This window comes from Lynx canadensis, chromosome D4 (assembly GCF_007474595.2).
Source record: "Lynx canadensis isolate LIC74 chromosome D4, mLynCan4.pri.v2, whole genome shotgun sequence".
NCBI classification, from domain to species: domain Eukaryota; kingdom Metazoa; phylum Chordata; class Mammalia; order Carnivora; family Felidae; genus Lynx; species Lynx canadensis.
In genome coordinates, this window is record NC_044315.2 from 87,830,116 (window position 1) to 87,838,507 (window position 8,392).

Here is an 8,392-nt window from a genome sequence, read left to right on the forward strand (position 1 = left end):
CTTCCTCCAGGCTGCTCTCCTCCCTGGCCACCCCCCCCCGCCCCCCCCGCCGCTCGCCCCCTCCCCCGTCCTCCTTCCCCGCCCCCACACCCTGACCCCACCCTGACGCCGGACCCTCAAGACCAGAACCTGCTTGGCCCTCTTTGGAAGGACAAGGCCCCGATTCTCCTCTCCCAGAGGCCCAATCCTCTGTGGGCGCAGGGGGAAACTGAGGGACCAGGAAGCCAGGAGGAGCAGGTGGTGGGATCTTGGCTGGGCCGGGGAAGACTTTCCTGTCCCCTCCCTCCCTCCGTTTGTTCTCCTAAGAAGCACCGAGGGGAACCCACCCCTGCTGACCAAGGGCAGCCTCCTCCCTGACATGGTCCCTCCCCATGCCCCCCAGACGCTACCAGGAGGTCCTGGTGCCTGGCTTTTCCAGATGAGGTGGGTCCTCAGGGCCTTATAAGCCCAGGAGGACAGGCTGTGAAGGTGCTCCGAGCCTGTCTTAGCTGTTCAAGCTGCCGTAGCAAAATACGGTAGACTGGGGGGCTTAAACAGCATTCATTCCTCCCGGTTCCGGAGGCTGGGGAGTCCAAGATCAAGGCGCCAGTAAGGTGGGCTTCATGTTGAGGCCTCACCTCTTGGCTCATGGGCGGCCACTCTCACTCTGTGCTCACTTCTTCCTGCGCGTGCAAAGAACGCATTCCAGCAGCTCTCGTCCTCCCGGTAAGGGCGCTAATCCCATCCTGGGGTTCCACCCTCATGACCTCATCCAACCTAATTAGGTAATTACCTTCCAACGGCCCCACCTCCTAATACCATCAGCTCGGAGGTCAGGGCTTCAACATATGAACTTGGGGGGCACAAACGTTCGGTCCATACAGAGCCCTTCAGGCCCCCTCGCCCCAAGACAGGAAGCCTTCTGGGGCCCAGGCTCGGGCCTGGCCCTTTCCCAGCCTCACTGCCCCGTCTACACAAGACGACGGTGGTTTCGGGGCGCCTGGGGGCGGTCAGTCGGTTGAGCGTCCGACTACGGCTCAGGTCGTGATCTCATGGTTCTGTGAGTTCGGGCCCCGCATCGGGCTCTGTGCTGACAGCCCGGAGCCTGGAGCCTGCTTCGGATTCCGCGTCTGCCTGTCTCTCTGCCCGGTCCCCGCTCACGCTCTGTCTCTCTCCCTCTCTTTCTCTCAACAATGAATAAACATTTAAAAAAAAAAAAAAAAAAAAAAACAAGAAGAAAAAGCTGGTGGTCTCGAGGCTTGCCCACGTGTCCTCCCGCTCCAGAAGTCGGGGGGCTTACTGAGAGACACTCTTAGCTCCACGTGGGGGAACCATCCTGAGAAATAGTGGCCAGGCCTCTCCCTGGCAGATGCTCACCTCCTAAATGCTGGTCACCCTGCCTCCGCCTCTCCTGGCAAGCAGGTCCGTGTGGTCTCGGCACAGGCGTTGCCCTCTCTGAGCCAAATGGGCGTGGGGAGGGCCCCCGGGAGGTCTGAGCCCCATCTCTGGCTGGTCCGTGAGCCCAGAGTCCTGATCCCAGAGACTCCCCCATCTGAAACCTGCTGGTGCCCAGTCGGCTTCAGTTCCTGGCAGGCCAGCCCAGAGGCAGAGCTCGAAGGACGGGACCGCGGGGCCCCCCTCCAGCCACTGTCGCCAGGCCCCATCAGGCTCCACCAAGGGATGGCTCAGATCCCTTGGGGAAGGAGGGAGGGCAAGAGGCGGGCACAGGGTTCTTTGTGCCCCCCAGAAAGCCCTCCACGCCACCCCCACCGGCCCTGCTTGGCAAAGCGAACGCAGGAAGAATCTGGCCGGCCATCCGTCAGGGAGACAGAGTGGAGGGGAGCCGGGAAATTTGATCATTAAGAAACCCTCCTGGCTGTCTGGGGGAATTTAATTAAATAGTTGGAGAAGGGCTGGGGGAGCAGGCCACATCTGGAACCAATATGTGGGCTTTGATTTTTTTCCTCCTCTCTGTCTCTCTCTCTCTCCTTCTCTCTTCCCATCTCACTGCGTGAAAGGAACCCAGTACAGCCCCGGAGTATGGGTTCCTCTGGGATAGGATTCCTGGCAGACGCGGAGAGAAACCACAGGCAGTGAAACCAGTGGAGACGCAGACAGAAGGGACAAAACAGAACAGGCCGGGACAAAGATGTAGGGGGAGGGCCCGGGGGGGGGCGGCAGGAAGGGCTGTGGGGTCAGGGCTGCACCTCGGGGTTTGGCCTCAGAGGTGTCAAAAGTGAGAAGAGGAGGAGGGTCCCCGTGTAGCCCGAGAGAGCACCACACGCCTGGCCAGGGTCCCCTCCGGTGGCCAGCGTTTATCAAGCCCCGGCCCCGCTTGAGACGCCGCGGGGTGTGGCTCCTCCCACTTACAGATGAGAAGGAGGTGACTCAGCTAAGGTCACAGAACACACGCGGGGCAGCGCTGGTGTCCGATCTCAGGCCCATCTGGATGCTGTCTAGACATGCTGCGTGGGTCACTGTGTTGGTAATTACTTGGTGGCTATTCGTGTCGCGCTCCCCAGTGCCAGGCACCGGGCGAGGCTCTGGGGAGGCCGCAGCGTGAAACTCCGGACCTCTCCTGGGCAGTCGGCAGCGGTTAACGTGGGTCCTATGCCTGGGCAGGACCTGCTGCCTAAGAGAGGAGGTGGGGACGGAGGCATCGGGGTCTCTCTGTTGCAGGGGCGGGACCCTCCAGGCCCCACGGTCTTGCCCTGAGCTGGGTCAAGTAGGTGCTCGTGGGAATGGGGACGAGTGGACAGCTTCTCAGCCTTGACCCCATGGCTGAGCCATCGCCACCGGCCTAGTCCCCTCTTTTGGCCGCCTTAGCACATTAGCAATCCTGCCCCTGGTCTCCAAGCTTCCCCCCTCTTCCCCCCCGGGTCCCAGAGCCCTTGGGCCCAAACAAGGCTCCAGTGTCTGCTGCCATCCAGGGCTGTAGGGGGAGAACATGGTCTCTGCTCTAGGCAGACAGACTCTGGGGTTAATTCCCTTCCTCCCCTAAAACTCAGCTCCCGCCCTGCAGCCCGCATAGCCTCCCTTGACCACGCCCTGCCCCTGGGATGCCGAAGTCCAGCTCATATGCAGCACCCACGTCCTTTCCTTCTGCAGGCCGGGAGCCGGGAGGGTGGGAGCCAGCTCCGATCTGTCCTCAGAGTGGCCCCAGGCCCAGCCTCGAGGGGGCGCACGAAGGAGCGTGGCACACATTTGTGGAATGGATGTCTCATGACCTTGGTGCGCACGGAGCCCTTAATCATGTAATTCAAGCTCTTGGCAGGGAGGGGAAAGTGAGTCACGGTGAGACCAAAAGGGACGCTGCAGCAGGGCCCAGGTCAGGGGGGAGCCTCTGTGGGTCCCCTGCCTGGCCGTCCCTGGACCCCAGCCCTTTCCACCTGCCGAACTCTGCTCGTGCCTCACCAGTCCGCTCAATGCCCCCTCCCCGTACCCCTTCCCCCATGCTCCCCGGATCTTCCTGCTTCTCTAGATTCTCTGCTGGGCTGTCTGGGTCACCACTCCATCCCCGTGTCCCAGCCCGGCCCCCCACACCAGAAGGCACCCCGTGAAAATGTGTCTATAGGTGTACTGAGCCCTGCATTCAGGTCCTGCCAGCTTGTTAACGGGGGGGGGGGGGGGGGGGAAGAGGCCAGGTCCTGCCCGCCGGCTCTGCTCTAGGTCTGGGGAAGCTGTAAAGGTAGGTGGTGTTGACAGGGGCTGCGGCTGTAAGTGGACACGTGCTGTGCGCTGGGGACCAGGCAGATGCTCGGGGAGCCCAGCAGAACCTTCTCACGGCCGCATGGCAACCCCGGGGAGGGAGGGTGGGTGACTCTTGTTATCCCCATTTGGTAGATAAAGAAATGCAGGTTTGGAGAAACTGGGTTGTTGGCCCACAGTTATGGGGTTGAACGGCAGAGCTAGGACTGGAACTCGGCTGTGTCTGGGGCGGCATCATTGGTATGACCTCAGGGCCGTACTTCGTCCCGGGTGCAGGGAGGAAGGCCTCCAGGGACCGGGGGGACCAGGTCTGAGCAGCGAGAGGCAGGTGGGGAAAGGCAGGGGATCTGGGACCCAAGGGCTGTACTACGATCCGATCCGGGTGATCAGATGGGGGGTGGTGGGGCAGGGGCACAGAATGCAAGGGTCGAGGCTATACTAAGGGCCGGAGCAAGAGGCCAGAGGCCCCAAGAGCCACCAGATCCGCAAGGCCATCGGTGGGCCCGCACTAATCCGAAACAAACGCAGAGGGAGACGTGGGGTCCCTCTTGCAGGCCCTGACAGGGTGATGATATACAGAGTTTTAAATAAATGTATCTCATTAGGGCCGTATTGTCTGGCAGGAGAAAAATGATGCCCTTCCCCACCCCTGCCTCCCGCCCCCCTCCCCCCACCCCCGCCCCCGCCCAAAAGGGGGAAAAAAATCCAACGCTACAGCTAAAAAGGAAATTGCATTAATACAGATTGTTTTATTTAAAAAACCTTGACCTCCACTTCAAAAAAAGTCATTAGACATTCTCCTTCTCAAAGGCCGCCGGAGCGATTATGGGGCGGCCTGCTCATTCCTCAATGACTTACTGTTCCCGCGCTCGGGGAAATGTGTGAGGAATCGGGGAGTAATTTAAGGCTCCCTGCAGAAAGGTGTGTAAATCTTTGCGTGTCTAAAGAAACTTTACCAGACCACTAAGTCAGAGGAAAAGAAAACTGGGAGAACCCACCCCCCTACCTTTTTTTTTTTTTCTCCCCCATTTCTTTCCTTTGGAACTCTGATCTCTTTGATGGTAAAATGGTCATATTTCACCCCCAAAATATCAGCAATCAGCAAACTAAAGGAAGTGGGAGCCCTGGGGAGTTTCACTGCCGATTAGGCCCTTGGTTTAATTATTTAACGCCTGCCTGGATTGTGCAGGCTGCAAACACACTCTCCTGCCGTGGGTTCAAGAGCAAGTTATAAATAACAATAAATATTATATCCCCAATTAAGCTGGTGAGCGGAAAGCCTCGTCCCCCCGCCTTCCAGCCCTGCCTGGTCCTCAGCCACTGCCCCCCTTTTATTGAACATGCCCTCCCCCCCCCCATTGCTGTGTGCAAGGAGGAGCCTCCCAAGCCCCACCCCACTCGCCACAAAGTAATCACAGCAAGATGTTGCAGGGCCCGGGAGGGAGCCAGAGCAGGGCCTGAGGGTTCCGGAAGCCTTTATGAAGGCTCAGGCCTCTCCGGGCCTCAGTCTGTGCCCCCCTCCCCCCCCCCCGGCCCCGGGCATCCTTCCCCTGACTCGTGGCAAGGCTGGGGGGGGCGTCAGGGCAGTTTGCCAGAAAAGAATGCTGGAGAGTTGCATGCAAAGTGGATCCCCAGTGTGGGATGGGTCCTTTCCCCTTTGAGCCTCAGTTTCTCCGCCTGTAACAAGAGGGGTCATCCTGGGAGTCATGTGGGTCCCAGCCGCCCAAAGCCCGCGGCGTGGAAGATGTGTTTACGGGAACAGAGTGACCGGCCCGACCGAGTTTAGTCTGTGCGGCTCAGCCGGACGAGAATACCTCCTCAGGAGTCCCACCAGGGTCTGGTGCTCCCCGGAGGTAACTCGGCATACAGTAGGTGCTCAATAAATCCCCATGGAATGAGTTGTTCTGGACCGTTTCCCATTGCCCCATCTCCCCGTGAAGGGTGCGGGCGGCAAGGGGTTTGCTGCGGGTCTAGAGTGCAGTGAGGCCCGGAGCTGTGCCCTCCTGGAGCCGTGCATACAGTAGGCACTCAACAGGAGCTTGTTCGGCCCTAGGCCTGGATGCAGGCTTGTCCTGGCCCTGCCGGCTCCTCGGGACCCCAGACCTGCCTTATTGCCGCCCCGGCACCAGCCCAGGCACGGTCCACCATGCCGGCCGGGCGTCTCCTGGGCAGTGGGGGTTCTGACCCCCGGCCACCCAATCGGCTGTCCACTCTCAGGACAAGCACGTGTGGAGGCGTACTGTGTGCTGGGGCAGGGCCCGCGTCAGCTTCTCCTTTTTTTCCCCAATGCCAGGTTCTGGGGACGCAACGGCGAGCGGGAGAGAGCGGGCCGTCTGCCGGCAGGACGGGAAGCGGAGGCTCGGACAGGGGGGCACGTGACCCGAAGTCACAGCACGTCCACAGTGGGGCAAGCCTCGAGTCCAGTCCAGTCTCCCCATTTAGGCCATTCCCTCTGCTCTCTTGGCTCTTATCAAAGCCTTTTCTTCATACCCGCAGGGGACGTTTATCAAATATTTTCCCCATGCCAGGCCCATATCAGGCCTTCGATTTACACGGCCGGCTTCATCTGCTTCTCGCAAGAGCCCCGGGAGATACGCCCTGTCATTCCCTCCGGTTGACAGGCGAGGACAACTGAAATCCAGAGAGGTTAAGTGACCCAGTCCCGCTGCTGGAAAGTGTCAAACACAAGGCTACTGCGCCCCCAACACTCTGAAACCAAAACAGGAAAACCAAAAGGCTTTTTGGTTTTTGAACCAAAAACTCTGAACCCCCAAACTCTGAAACCAAAACAGGAAAACCAAAAGGCTGCGTGGAGGCTGGTCCGAAGGTGGTGAGTGAACACAATTTTAGTCCGTTACGGATCGGGCTCCTCATTCTATTCTTCGCCCCCTTCTCACTACTGCATTTGGCTCATCTTAAAAAAAAAAAAAAAAAAGAAAAAAAAGGCGACATGGAAAGAGAAGAAAAGAGAAGCTAATACAGTGACTTGCCATCTGTACAGATAACATTACTATGATTATGTCTTTTTTTTTTAATGTTTATTTTTGAGAGAGAGAGAGCATGAGTGGGGAGGGGCAGAGGGAGAGGGAGACAGGGAATCTGAAACAGGCTCCAGACTCCAAGCTGTCAGCGCAGGCCCCGATGTGGGGCTCTAACTCACGAGCCATGAGATCGCGACCTGAGCCGAAGTCGGATGCTTCACCAGCTGAGCCACCCAGGAGCCCCAAGAACCAACGATTATGTCTTAACATTAGCTTTGGAGTTCCCGGTTAGCCAAGGCAAAAAGGGAAATGCAACGTCGGCCATGTCTAGTTATAGCCGGAGTTTTTTTGTTTGTGTTTTGTGTTATTTATTTTATTTTTTTAAGGAGACCGTAACCCTTCAAGAGAAACGCAGAGCTTCTGAGTCCTAAATTCCCACGGAACCACTTGGCATGATGGTCAACAGCCTGACAAACTTACTGGAACACAAAGCTTATGCTTCCTGGGTCTCAGTTTCCCCTCCTCGCACGGTAGTTGGGAGGACGAGGTAAGACAATGTGGTTTAATGTGAGCCGCTGCCATTACGGAGCCCATCTCAATCTTTGGATTTGCAGGTAAAGCGGAAATATTTTTCAAAGGGGCATAATAGTTCAACCCTTGCCAAGAGCTGAAGACCAGTCACTTCAGCAGGATATCCCGGCCGGGAGATCCTCAGGGGGGAAACTGAGGCTGGGAAAAGTCCGGGCAGTGAGCTGAAGGAGAGAACCAGATGTCCTGCCCCGTTGGGCCCGACTCCACTTCCCACAGGGTGGACGGGGGTCTGGGATGAGCAGGGAGCCCCGCTGTGATCGCGGCCTGACACAATATTTACAGAACCCTGTGATCTGTCACGGTCATGCCTGGTCACGTCTGAGTCACATCAGCCTGCGGTGTTTACGATTCCCCAGACGCACAAGAGTGAGCGCAGTTCAGCCCATGTGCCTCTGCTGTCCCTGCTGAACTGGCTCCTTCGGAAGAGGCTCCTGGGTACACGGCCACAGGGGCCGATTAGATGAACCAGAAGAGCCGCAGGATTCCGTGCCATCCTCGGTCTCAGTTTACCCATCTGTGAAATGGGCCTTGCCCTTGAACGACGGACAGTCGAGTGCCTTGTAGATGTTATGACTGAGGAATGACACCGATTCAACTCCAGAAGAAATAGAACCATGGCGGGAGAAAAATGGGTAGTGACTATAGACGGACCTCTTACAGATAAGAAACGCGAGAGGTCATCAGATACCAAAAATATTTACCTTCCTCAGCCATTCAACGTAGGCAGGTTGAAACGGGAGACGCCTTTCCAAATTTAAAATAATTTCTCAGTACTGCTCTGCCTCAGCACTGCCTAAGGTACTCACTCCTTGGCATCATGCTGCCCTCGGGCCCCCGGTGAAGTCCAAGATCATCAAACACACACACACACACACACACACACCAAGAAGTTCATTTGGTGCCAGTCCGACAGGTCAAAATTAAGTGTGACTGGCACTGACCACAGGACGCGGAGGAGATTCAGGGGCCAGTTCTCGATGCCCCACGGTGGTTCTAAGAGCAACAAGAAAATAAAGGGTGGGCCACCCAGTGGCTTCCAGAAGCTTCTGGGCCACAACATCGAGGAGCCGGAAGTCACAGTGATGCCGGTGTGCAAAAAAGATCCTACCGTATGGGACTGGTCACAACGGTTC